Source organism: Nyctereutes procyonoides, unplaced genomic scaffold (assembly GCF_905146905.1).
Source record: "Nyctereutes procyonoides isolate TBG_1078 unplaced genomic scaffold, NYPRO_anot_genome, whole genome shotgun sequence".
NCBI lineage: Eukaryota > Metazoa > Chordata > Mammalia > Carnivora > Canidae > Nyctereutes > Nyctereutes procyonoides.
Window position 1 is genome coordinate 525,081 of NW_026575114.1, and position 12,430 is coordinate 537,510.

Genomic DNA, 12,430 nt, shown 5'->3' on the forward strand with positions numbered 1-12,430 from the left:
AACAGTTCATTCACTTGTTTAGATTCATGTTGGAGTGTGTGTGTGTGTGTGTGTGTGTGAATGCAAATGCATATTCAGTGAGTATAACAATTATCAGGGCACATATAGTTGATTTTGTAAATATTTTCAGGTAGAAGCACATTCAGATGGGTACCATTATAACACTAATATCCATAATATAAACTCAAAGGATTAGCAGTAACCCTGAAATGCTAGTGGTGAGTTAACCAGGCATTTAAATTTTTATCACATATAAAATTATTCTGCTAGCATGAATGAAAATATTACACATGATTGGTCTAAGGAATGCATATCCTTCTATTGGAGTATATGATTTAGTTTCAATCCTTAACAACCATATCATACAGGGCTTGTCTAGAATTTAGACTGAGTTGATCTATCAATTTCAGCTGTCCTCTGGATATATACACCATTCTATTTGTTGTGGGTAAAACAACACCAGTCATAATAGCTAACATTCATGGAATGTTTTCTAAGTGCTTGGCACTCTGCTAAGGTCACTCTGTGTGTTACATCATTGAATGCTCATAATTTTCCCAACAGCTGCTTGAGATAATCAATAATAGTCATTGCAACTTGTTCTATCACTTGCAAAGATTTAAACAGCGGTGTGCATGATAAAATCCGAAAGCAACTTCTCTGATGTCTACTATGCAAGGACTGCTCTTTTGTTACAGTCTTTTGGAAGCATGGTACATTTTGAGTTTATTCTGTGTGAAGACTGTTGAAACCCTGTCCATGTATGAGATAAAAGTATATACTTTACAGATATTAATGTAATACATATATTCACATCCTTCTAGGGACAGTAAATTGCTCTCTTATTCTCTGAAGGAACATTTAGGGAATAGGTACAAAATTGAAGGCAGAGACTATAGGACATGGTTTAGAGTTCTTTCTAATGGCAGGCCTAGACTATCTTCAGAATAAACATGTTTTCCAAATTTTACTTAACTAGGCTCTAGAGCTCTGGACTTGGCTTTAGTTGAATGGTTTTCTAAAGAAATTCAACTGTGTTTCCATTTTCTTTGTCTTCTTCCATTGGCTATTATGAACCTTCCCAAGTGCAATGGGTGTACTCATAACTTGCAGTCTCTGCACATTGAGCAAATTCTCAGAAAATCTAATTAGCTTTATTTTTATTCTTTTTAAGTTTTTATTTAAATCCCAGTTTGTAAACATACAGTGTAATATATGTTTCAGGTATACAATATAGTGATTCAACATTTCCATACATCGCTCAAAGCTCATCACAACAAATACATTCCTTAATCCCTCTCACCAATTTGAATTATCCCCCCAAACTCCCCTATGATAAACATCAGTTTGTTCTCTAGAGTTGGAAGCCAGTTTCTTAGTTTTCCTCCCTTCCGTTTTCCACCTTTGTTCGTTTGTTTGTTTGCTTTTTCCTGAAATTTCACAAATGTGAAATGATATAGTATTTGTCATTCTCTGACAGATTTTTTCACTTGGGGTAAAACATTGTACCTCAAAAAAAAACATTGTACCTCCATCCATGTCAATGCAAATGGAAAGATTTCATATATATGAAATCATATATAGATGATCATATATATGTGATTCAGGGTTTTATATATATACATATAAATATGTATATATATATATATATATTTCTTTATCCAATCATCAGTTGAAGGAAACTTAAATTGTTTCCATAATATGACTATTGCAGATATAGCTGCTATAAACATCTGGGTAAATACCCTTTCATTTTTTTTTTGTAAATACCTTTTCAAATCAGTATTATTGTATCCTATGGGGAAATACCTAGTAGAACAATCTGTAGATCACAGAGTAGTCCTATTTTCAACTTTTGAGCATTTCCATACTATTTTTCCAGAATGGCTGCACTAGTTTACAATCCTACCAAGTGTGCAAGAGAGTTCCCCTTTCTCCACATGCTAGCTAATATCAGTGGTTTCCTGTATTGTTAATTTTAGTCATTCTGACAGGTGTGAGGTGATATCTCATCATGATTTTCATTTGTATTTCCCAGATGATGAGTGGTGTTGACTATCTTTCCATGTGTCTCTTAGCCATCTGTATATCTTCTTTGGAAAAATATCTATTCATGTCTTATTCCCATTTTTAAAATATTTGTTTTTTGGGTGTTCATTTTTCTACATGCTTTACATATTTGGATACTAAACCTTTATGAGATAGGCCATTTACAAATATCCTCTCCAATCCTGTAGGTTGCCTTTTAGTTTTGTTGATTATTTCCTTCACTGTGAGAAAATTTCTATCTTGATGAAGTCCTGATATTTTTGTTTTTTTGCTTTCATTTCCCTTGCCTCAGGAGAAGTATCTAGTAAAAAGTGCTACAACTAATGTGAAAGTCTTTATTGCCTATGTTCTCCTCTAGGATTTTGATGGTTTCCTGTCTCACATATAGGTCTTTCATCCATTTTGAGATGATTTTTGCCTATGGTGTAAGAAAATGGTCCTGTTTTATTATTTTACATGTTGCTCTCTGGTTTCCCAAAACCATTTGTTGAAGATACTGTAGTTTTTCCATTGGATGTTGTTTTCTGCTTTGTCAAAGATGAATTGACCATATAGTTGTGGGTCCATTTCTGGGTTCTCTATTCTGTTCCATTTATATCATCTATCTATATCTATATCTATATCTATATCTATATCTATATCTATATCTATATCTATCTATCTATCTATAACATTCATATCTATATAGATATGGTTTTGTGCCAGAACTGTACTGTCTTGATGATCACAGCTTTGTAATACAGCTTGAAAAACCAGAATTATGATGTCTCCAGCTTTGCTTTGCTTTATCAAGATTACTTTAGCTATTCAGGGATTTTGTGTTTCCACACAAATTTTAGGATTCTTCTAGTTCTGTGAAAATTGCTGATGATATTTTGATAGGGATTGCATTAAATGTGTAGATCGCTTTGTGTAGTATAAACATTTTAACAATATGTGTTCCTCTGATCCATAAGCATGGAATTTTTTTCTATACCTCTGTGTTCTTTAAAATTTCTTTAATAAGTGTTCTATAATTTTAAGAGTACAGATTTCACCTCTTTGGTTAGGCATATTCCTAGGTATCTGATGGTTTTTCATGAACTCAAACTGGAATTGATCCCTTGATTTCTCTTTCTGCTCCTTCATTATTCACATACAGAAATGCAAAATATTTTTACATCAATTTTTTCTTCTGCAACTTTACTTTTTGTACTGGTATTAGCAATTTTGGGGGTGTGGAGTCTTGGGTTTTCTATATAATGTATTCTGTCTTCCACAAATAGTGAAAGTCTGACTTCTTCCTTGCCATTTGGGATTATTTCATTTGCTTTTGTTGTCTGATTGTTGAGGCTAGGACTTCCAGTGCTATGTTAAATGATAGTGGTGAGAGTGGATATCATTGCCTTGTTTCTGATCCTAGAGGAAAAGCTGTTAGCTTTTCCCCATTGAGGATAATAGTAGCAGTGAGGTTTCCCATATATGACCTTTGTTATGTTGATGTTTGTTCCATCTATCCCTACTTTGTTAAGGTTTTTAAAAAAAGTTCTATTTATTTATTTATTTATTTATTTAATTTATTTATTTTTAAAATTTATTTATTTTAAATCAAGAATGGATGTTGCATTTTGCCAAATGATTTTTCTGCACATGTAGAACAGATCATATAATACTTATCCTCTCTTTTATTAATGTAGTGTATCACATTGATTGATTTGTGATTACTGGACCATCCTGGTAGCCTAGAAAAAATCCCACTTGATTATGGTGAATGATTATTTTCATGTACTATTGGATTAGATTTGCTAGTATTTGGTTGAGAATTTTTGCATGCATGTTTATCAGGAGTATTCTTCTGTAGTTCTCTTTTTCATTGGAGTGTTTGTCTGGTTTTGGGATCAAGATCATACTGGCCTTATAGAATGAGTATGAAAGTTTTCCTCCCATTTCTTTTTTTTTTTTTTGAATAGTTTGAGAATAATAGTTATTAACTCTTCTTTAAATGTCTGGTATTCATCTGCAAAACCATGTGGCCCTGGACTCTTGTTTGTTGACAGATTTTTGATGAACTGATTCAATTTATTTCCTGATTGTTTCTGTGTTCATGTTTTCTATGTCTTCCTGTTTTCAGGGTTTTTTTTAAGATTTTATTTTTTATTCATAAGAGACAGAGAGAGAGAGAGGCACAGACACAGGCAGAGGAATAAGCAGGCTTATGGGACTCAATCCCACGTCATGCCTTGGGCAGAAGGTGGCGCTAAACCGCTGAGCCACCCAGGCTGCCCTGTTTTCAGTTTTGATAGTTTACATAATTCTAGGAATTTATCCATTTATTCCAGATTGATTTTTTTGGCATATAAGTTTTCATAATATTTTCTTATAATTTGTTGTATTTTGTGGTGTTGGTTGTTACTTCTTCTCTCTCGTTTGTTATTTATTTGGTTACTTTACTCTTATTTTTGATAAGCTTGGCTGGGTATTTATCAATTTTTTTTCAAAGACCCAGCTCCTTTTTTCACTGATCTGTTCTGCTGTATATTTAGTTTCTATATCACTTATTTCTGTTCTATTTTTCCCCCTTTTCTGCTGTTTTTAGGCTTCATTTGTTTTTCTTTTTCTAGCTCCTTTTTGTGATTAGTAGTTTATTTGCGATTTTTCTTGCTTCTTGAGGTAGGCCTGTATTGCTATATATTTCAGTCTTACAGCCACTTATATTGCATCCCAAAAGTATTAGACCATTGTGTTTTCATTTTCAGCTATTTCCACGTATTTTATTTTATTTATTTTATTTATTTTTTAATTTTTTATTGGAGATCAATTTGCCAACATATAGCATAACACCCAGTGCTCGTCTCGCTAAGTGCCCCCCTCAGTGCCCATCACCCAGTCACCAATGTATTTAAAAAACAATTCTTCTTTAGTTTCATGTTTGACACATTCATTCATTTGTGGCATGTTGTTTAATATTCATGCATATTGTGGTCTTTCCAACGTGTGTGTGTGTGTGTGTGTGTGTGTGGTGGACTTCAAGTTTCATAGTATTATCATCGGAAAGTAGGCATGGTTTGATTGCAACCATTTTGTACTTGTTGAAACCTTATTTATTTATTTACTTATTTATTTATTTAAACAGTTTCTTTTTTTTAAAGATTTTATTTATTTATTCATGAGAGACACAGAGAGAGAGAGAGAGAGAGAGGCAGAGACACAGGCAGAGGAAGAAGCAGGGACCCCAGGATCAGGCCCTGGGCCAAAGACAGGCACTAAACCGCTGAGACACCCAGGCATCCCTTTAAACCTTATTTGTGACCCAGCATGTGATCAATTCTGGAGAATGTTCCATATGTGCTCAGAAGGAATGTCTATTCTACTGCCATAGGATTAAATGTTCTGAATGTATCTGTTGTCTCCATCTGGTTCAGTGTGTCATTCAAAGCCATTGTTTCTTGATTGTCTGGTTAGATGATCTGTCCATTGATGCAAGTGGGGTAAGAAAGTCTACTCTTACTGCATCATTATCAATGAGTTTCTTTATATTTGTTATTAATTATTTTATAGATTTGGTTGCTCCCAACTTGGGTGCATAAATATTTGCAATTGTTAGATTTTCTTTTTTGGATAGTAGACCCCTTTGTTATAATATAGTGCCCTTCTTCATCTTTTGTTGCAGTTGTTGACTTAAAATCTAGTTTGTCTGATATAAGTATTCCTATGTGGGCTTTCCTTTGATGTTCTTTTGCTTGATAGATATTTCTCTAACTCCTTTCAATCTTCAGGTGTCCTTCTGTCTAAAATGAGTGTATTGAAGGAAGCATACAGATGGGTCTGTTTTAGTGTGTGTATGTGCGTGTGTGTGTGTGTGTTTTAATTCACTTTCACACTCTATATCTTTTCATTGAAGAATTTCATTCATTTGAATTTTGAGTAATTATTTATAGGTACACATTTAGTGTCATTTTATTACTTGTTTATTATGGTTTTTGGAGATTTGCTGTGTTCCTTTCTAAACGTTGTCAGTTTTAGATTTTCTTCTTCACACTCAAAGTGATCCCTTTTCTATTTATTGCTGGGCTTGGTTAGTGGTCAAAAATTCCTTTAGTTTTTGTTTGTGTGGGAAATTCTTTCTCTCTCCTTCTATTCTGAATGACAGCCTTGCTAGATAGAATATTCTTGGCTGCTGGTTTTCCCCATTCAGCATGCTGAATATATCATGACACTCCCTTCTAGCTTGCACTATGTCTGTGGAGAGATCAGTAGATAACTTTATTCATCTTCCCTTGTAAGTGAGGGACTTCTTTTGACGTGTCACTGTCACATTTAGGATATTTTTTTAATATCATATACCTCAAATTTAATTACACTTGGTCTTGGTGTTGACTCTGTTTTGTTCATTCTGAAGGGAGTTCTCTGTGCCTCTTTAATTTGGATTTTGTTTCCTTCCCCAGCTTAGGGAGGTTTTCAGCTATTATTTCCTCAAATAAACCTTCTGCTCCCTTTTCCTTCTATTCTTCTGGGACTCCTAAGATGCAAATGTTATAACACTAGATGGAGTCACTGAATTCCCTAAGTCTACTATCATGATCTATCATTCTTTATCTTTTTTCAGCTTCATTATTTTCCATAATTCTATCTTCTATATCATTTATTCACTCCTCTGCTTCTTCCATCCTTTGTCATTAAATCCAGTTGGTTTCATATCTCACTTATTATATTTCTCATTTCTGCCTGGTTGCTTTTTAGCCATTTTATCTTTTTTGGTAAGGGTCTCCCTTATGTCTCCTATACTTTTCTCACATATAGAGAGTTTCCTTATGACTTTGCTTTAAATTTTCCATCAGATTTATCATTTATATCTGTTTCAATTGATCCCTAGCTGTGACCCATTCTTGTTCTCTTTTGGGATTAATTCATCCATTTTGCCATTTTGCCTAAGTCTTTATCTTCTCTGTGTTAGGAAAGCCTATTATGTTTTCTGCCTCTGAGAGTAATGGCTATATGAATAAGATGTTTTATAATGTCCTGGCACTTCAGTGAGATTCCCGTGTGTGCTGCCTACACTCTGCTACTGTGTTTTGGCTGTTCTATCCCTCAGGTCAATCATCTCTAGTGCTTGCCTGCAGTGAAGAGTATTTGGACCTAGGCCAGAGTGCAGTGAGTTTTAATTTGGTGTGCTTTTGATATGTTTGTTAATTAGATCTAATGCTACTTCCACTAGAACACAAGCCTTTCAGAACTCTCTGGTCAGTAGATGTTAGTATGTGAGGGGGTTTGTTCTGGTCTTCCTGTCTTTAGGTACACTTGTTCGGGAAAAGTAGTACCAGGAGAATGTAGGGGGGGTGGGACTTGTTGTAAGCAAGATATTCAGACAGTGTTGATGCTGTCCTGTTGAAGGAAATTGGTTTATGCTGAGGGACAGAGGGGTAAAATAGCACCAGCCAGCTTCTTTGTCCCCAGAGAAGGCAGTTCATACTTACTGCTCTCAAGGCATTACTCCCAGAAGAGCGAATAATTTTCCCACACGCTCTCTAGGCATTTTTCAGATCACTGTTTTCACTCTGTATGTCTCTCTGTTGCTTATCTGTGTAGAGTATCATGGTGCACTTTTGGGTTCTATCACAGCCATGCCTTCTGACATTTCAGCTCCAGAGTTTAGTGATGTGTTGCTCCACATATCTGAACTGGTCTTCTGGGGGAGGTCTTGCTGCACTGGGACTAATGCAGATTTGACCCAGAAAGGCAGTTACATCGGAGCACTCCATTGGCATGGGATTTGGAGCAAAGCAGGCTAAACAGCCAGTACCCAGGATAGCAGACCTCAGCAGCTGTCTCTGTGCTTATATTGAAGGGTGGGGGAGTGAAGTGTCACCTGCCAATTCTTTTGTCCTATGAGAAGCAACACTGCAACTCACAATTGTGTTCCAACGAGTATGAATGCTCTTTCTTTCTCTGGGCACCTTATGTGATCCTCACATCTCGCTGTCTGTCCTGGGGTTGCTTGTCTACCTTCTTTCTAGGTCTAAGCAGTGCCCTAGGTCAGCCAGGCCTGGGGAACTCTAAACCTCTAGTCTTTGAGTCCTGCTGGACGAAAACTCATGGGAATTAACCCCTCTCATTTTCCTAGTCAATGGCTTTGGAGAAGTGTTCTGTTTGTGCATATCCTTGTGCACTCCACTCACTCTCACCTTTCTCCAAAACTAGGGCTCCCTCCTCCTGCAGCACCTGTTATCTGAAGCCCTCAGACCACATCTCCGCACTTACCTTCCTCAATATGACATCTTCTCTACCTCTACTTGTGCAGTTTGTTCTGTCTTTCTCAGGCGGATTTCTTGGATATTCAGAATTATTTGGTAGTTATCCAGCTGTGTTTGAGGTATAAAAAAGCCTAGGATCCTCCTACTCCACCACCATCTTAGTTCCTCCAGTCTTTATTTATTTTTTATTATTTTTAAATATTTTATTTATCTGATGAGAGAGAGAGAGAGAGAGAGAGACAGAGAGATTCTCTGCTAAGCGATGTAGGGCTCAATCCCAGGATACTGAGATCATGACCTGAGCCAAAGGCAGATGCTTAACAGACTGAGCTACCAGTCATTGTTTTAAAATATAATTTGTCTGATACAAGTATTGCTACTCTGGCTTTATTTTGACATCTATTTGCATGATAAATATTTCTCCATCTCCCCACTTTTATTTTATTTTTTATCATTTTTTTAAAATTTTATTTTATTTTTTTTAATAAATTAATTTTTATTGGTGTTCGATTTACCAACATACAGAATAACACCCAGTGCTCATCCCGTCAAGTGTCTCCTTCAGTGCCCATCACCCATTCACCCCCACCCCCCGCCCTCCTCCCCTTCCACCACCCCTAGTTCATTTCCCAGAGTTAGAAGTCTTTATGTTCTGTCTCCCTTTCTGATATCTCCCACACATTTCTTCTCCCTTCCCTTATATTCCCCTTCAATATTATTCATATTCCCCAAATGAATGAGAACATATAATGTTTGTCCTTCTCCGATTGACTCATTTCACTCAGCATAATACCCTCCAGTTCCATCCACGTTGAAGCAAATGGTGGGAATTTGTTGTTTCTAATGGCTGAGTAATATTCCATTGTATACATAAAACACATCTCCCCACTTTTAATCTGAAGGTGCCTCTGTAATTCTGAAGGGAGTCTCTTGTAAGCAGCATATACATGGATCTTGTCTTTTTCCATTCTGACACCTTATGTCTTTGGAGTGTTTAGTTCATTTATATTCAAGGCAATTATTGATAGATATGTATTTTTTGCCATTTTATTTTTTGTTTAGTCACTGTTTCTGAATATTTTCTCCAATAATATCTTGTCTCTTTCACTTTTGGTCTCTGTTTTCCTCTCAAAAATCCCTTTTAATATTTCTTGCAGGGCTGGTTTAGCGTTCACAGATTCCTTTAGTTTTTGTTTGTCAGAAAAACTGTTTGTCCCTCCTTCTTTTTTTGTATATTTTTTTATTGGAGTTCGATTTACCAATATATAGTATAACACCCAGTACTTATCCTGTGAAGTGCCCACCTCAGTACCCCTAACACCATCCCCTGCCCAACTCCCCTTCCTCTGCCCCTTGTTCATTTCCCAGAGTTAGGAGTCTCTTATGTTTAGTCACCCTCTCTGATTTTTCCCCTCATTTTCTCTCCTTTCCCTTATGACCCCTTTCACTATTTTTTTATATTCCCCATATGGGTGAAACCATCTCATGATTGTCTTTGTCTCTCCTTCTATTCTGATTGATAGAATTATTTGTGGCTACAGACTTTTCCCATTCAGCACTCCAAATATATCATGCCCCTGCAGTCTGTCTTGCCAAATTTCTGTTAAGAAGTTTACAGATACCCACCAACAGTGTAAGAGGGTTCCCTTTTCTCCACATCCTCTCCAACATTTGTTGTTTCCTGCCTTGTTAATTTTCCCCATTCTCACTGGTGTGAGGTGGTATCTCATTGTGGTTTTGATTTGTATTTCCCTGATGACAAGTGATGCGGAGCATTTTCTCATGTGCTTGTTGGCCATGTCTATGTCTTCCTCTGTGAGATTTCTCTTCATGTCTTTGGCCCATTTCATGATTGGATTGTTTGTTTCTTTGGTGTAGAGTTTAATAAGTTCTTTATAGATCTTGGAAACTAGCCCTTTATCTGATACATCATTTGCAAATATCTCCTCCCATTCTGTAGGTTGTCTTTTAGTTTTGTGGACTGTATCCTTTGCTGTGCAAAAGCTTCTTATCTTGATGAAGTCCCAATAGTTCATTTTTGCTTTTGTTTCTTTTGTCTTCGTGGATGTATCTTGCAAGAAGTTATTGTGGCTGAGTTCAAAAGGGTGTTGCTTGTGGTCTCCTCTAGGATTTTGATGGAATCTTGTGTCACATTTAGATCTTTCCTCCATTTTGAGTTTATCTTTGTGTCTGGTGCAAGAGAATGGTCTAGTTTCATTCTTCTGCATGTGGATGTCCAATTTTCCCAGCACCATTTATTGAAGAGACTGTCTTTCTTCCAATGGGTAGTCTTTCCTCCTTTGTCGAATATTAGTAGACCATAAAGTTCAGGGCCCACTTCTGGGTTCTCTATTCTGTTCCATTGATCTATGTGTCTGTTTTTGTGCCAGTACCACACTGTCTTGATGACGACAGCTTTGTAGTACAACCTGAAATCTGGCATTGTGATGCCCCCAGACAATGGAATATTACTCAGCCATTAGAAATGACAAATATCCACCATTTGCTTCAACATGAGTAGAACTGGAGGGTATTATGCTGAGTGAAATGAGTCAATCGGAGAAGGACAAACATTATATGTTCTCAGTCATTTGGGGAATATAAATAATAGTGAAAGGGAATAGAAGGGAAGGGAGAAGAAATGTGTGGGAAATATCAGAAAGGGAGACAGAACATAAAGACTCCTAACTCTGGGAAATGAACTAGGGGTGGTGGAAGGGGAGGCGGGTGGGGTGTGGGGGTGAATGGGTTACAGGCACTGAGGGGGGCACTTGATGGGATGAGCACTGGATGTTATTCTGTATGTTGGCAAATTGAACACCAATAAAAAATAAATGTATTATAATAAAATAATAAAATAAGTTTTGAATAAAAAAAAAGAAGTTTCCAGATAGTATTACAGGTCTTTGGTATTGATAATTCATTTCTCTGGTTCTTCTAGCCTCCTGTTCATTCCATCAAGCCTGTGTCCAATCTCATTTATTGCATTCTTCATTTCTGAGTGATCACTTTTTAACACTTTTATTACTGTGGTATGGGTCTCCCAAATCGTTCTATTCTTTTCTCAAGCCCAGGGAGTCTCCTTATGATTGTTACTTTAAACTCTCTTTCATTATCTTCTTTTCATTAGTTTCACTTAGATCCCTAGCCATCTCCTTATATTCTTTTATTTGGGATGAATTCATCCATCTTATCATTTGGCCTAATTTTCTGTCTTCTTCATTGGATTAGAAAGGCCAGTTATATTTCCTGACACTATGAAGAAGAGGTCATGGAATGTGTAGGTCCTGTTACTATAGGGAGTGTCTCTGGTGTGTGCTGCATGCACTCTGTTGCTGATGTTTTGGTTGCTCTGTCTTTAGGTAGGATAGTTGTCTATAGAAGCTGTCCTCGCCTGTTGTGGGCAGTGTTTGGTCCTGCCAAGAATGTGGTGAGTCTTGTTTTTTTTTTTTAATTTTTATTTATTTATGATAGTCACAGAGAGAGAGAGAGAGAGAGAGAGAGAGAGAGAGAGGGAGGGAGAGAGGCAGAGACATAGGCAGAGGGAGAAGCTGGCTCCATGCACCGGGAGCCCGACGTGGGATTCGATCCTGGGTCTCCAGGATCACGCCCTGGGCCAAAGGCAGGCGCTAAACCACTGCGCCACCCAGGGATCCCGAATGTGGTGAGTTTTAACTAGGTGTGCTCTGGTCTGCTTGTGAAATAAGACATGATACTACTTCTATGTGAACTGAAGCCTGCAGAATCTCTGGTTGGGAGATGTGTGTGGGGAGGGGTTTATGATTGTTCTCTTCAGGAAGTACCACCACGCTGCAACTGAGACATGTTTGACTGAGAAAGGTAACCCTGCCAGATCACAATGGAGTAGGGCTTGATATAAACAAGTTAGGTAACCAGGATAGATACTGTGCTGCTTCAGCAGGTGTTTCTGTGTTTATAATGAGGGGCAGAGGCAGGAAATGGAGCAAGCCAGCTCCTTTGTTTACAAGGAAGTGTCTCCTTGAATGCGGCTTGTAGGGACACATTCCAAAAAGAGTAAATGATCTCTGTACCTCCCCCTCCAGACACTATTCAAATTGCTATTTCCATGCTTTCTGTCCCTGAGTTGTCTTCCTTCTCCCCAGCACTAATGCAATGTGCTCCGGCTCTAC